Source organism: Dioscorea cayenensis, chromosome 1, assembly GCF_009730915.1.
Source record: "Dioscorea cayenensis subsp. rotundata cultivar TDr96_F1 chromosome 1, TDr96_F1_v2_PseudoChromosome.rev07_lg8_w22 25.fasta, whole genome shotgun sequence".
Taxonomy (NCBI): domain Eukaryota; kingdom Viridiplantae; phylum Streptophyta; class Magnoliopsida; order Dioscoreales; family Dioscoreaceae; genus Dioscorea; species Dioscorea cayenensis.
The window spans coordinates 27,266,759-27,268,181 of record NC_052471.1 but is presented as its reverse complement, the minus strand read 5'-3'; the positions used below and the strand labels follow the sequence as shown (position 1 = coordinate 27,268,181).

General features: G+C 43.2%; 1 non-coding gene across 1 annotated transcript; it reads left to right on the top strand.

Annotated features, from left to right (window-relative positions):
- Positions 1-845: 845 nt before the first annotated feature.
- Positions 846-952, top strand: LOC120267798. Its single transcript, XR_005538577.1, has one exon. It is a non-coding gene; the product is annotated as a small nucleolar RNA R71 (small nucleolar RNA).
- Positions 953-1,423: the final 471 nt, after the last annotated feature.

Genomic DNA, 1,423 nt, shown 5'->3' with positions numbered 1-1,423 from the left:
TGTCTCCACTTGTCTCCCGCTTCTAAGGGAAATGGCCTTCAAGTGCTCCCTTGGATTGTCTTCCGTGTTACTAGGAAGACAACCTAAAGGACATTCAGAATTTGCCTTCGCGAGTTCCCCTACATCGATGCTCAAGTGATTTTACAGAAGCTTGGAGGTTTCTCAAAATAGAACCTATCTCACTGAACTATTCGGCATGCTGATCGAGCTGAGCATTCATCTTGCCAAATTGTGCATCCATGCTACTAGTTAGGCTATTGAACTTGGCATCAGTACTTAGCATGAACTTGGCAAGAACCTCTTTAGTGGTAAATTTCTTCTCAAAAGCCGGTTGTTGAAATTGAGATCCTTGGGGTGGTGCAACTCTTTGTTGTTGGCCTTGGTTTCATGCAAAATTTGGGTGGTTCTTACACCCCGGAGTGTAAGTTGAGCTATATGGGTTCCCTTGATTTCATTGCCCCCCAATGTAGTCAACATTCTCAATGGAAACAACTGAGGATCTAGCAATAGGACATTGGGCTGTACCATGCCCATCACCGCAAGTGCTACAATTCATCATTGATTCTGACCTCGGGCTACTGCCCATATGAAGATCAAGCTTTCGAGTTAACACATCAACCTTTGCGGCTAATGCATCATTGCTTATCACTTCATAAAGCCCTGCAGTCCTTTGTGAAGATCCTCTTGAGGCCCAATGTGATTTATTGCTTGCCATAGACTCAAGTAATTCCTCAGCCTCATCGGGATACTTGTTGCTAAGGGATCCACCCGCCGCGGCATCAATGACTTAGCGAATAGTATAGTTTAACCCATTGTAGATGATTTGTACTCGCATCCATGAAGCAAAACCATGATGAGGGCACCTTCTAAGGAGATCCTTGAATCTTTCATAAGCTTCAAACAATGTTTCGGATTCCCCTAGTTTAAAGGCTGAAATTTGTTGTCTTAACTTGGCCGCTTTGTTTGGCGGAAAATAGCTCCCAAGGAACTTCTCAACCATATCCTTCCATGTTTTTATTGATCCCGGAGATAATGATGTAAGACAACGATACACTCCATCTCTCAGGCTAAATGGAAATAGCCTCAAATGGATAGCATCGTCTGACACCCCATTAATCTTGAATGTAGAGCAAATTTGGAGGAACTGGGAAAGGTGGTCATGCGCATCTTCATTTACAAGAACATTGAATTGAACTGAGTTCTGGACCATGCCAATTGTACTTGCTTTAATTTCAAAATTGTTGGAAGCCACGGATGGTGCTTGCACGCTAAACTCATCACCCGTGAATTGAGGTCTTTCATATTCGGATAAAGTGCATCGCTCTTCGGCCATGATTGAAGACTCTCTATCCTCAATTTCAATGTTCTATGTACCCCACCCTTCACCAACTTCTCTCAATCTCCGATCCAAAGTTCTTTCAAT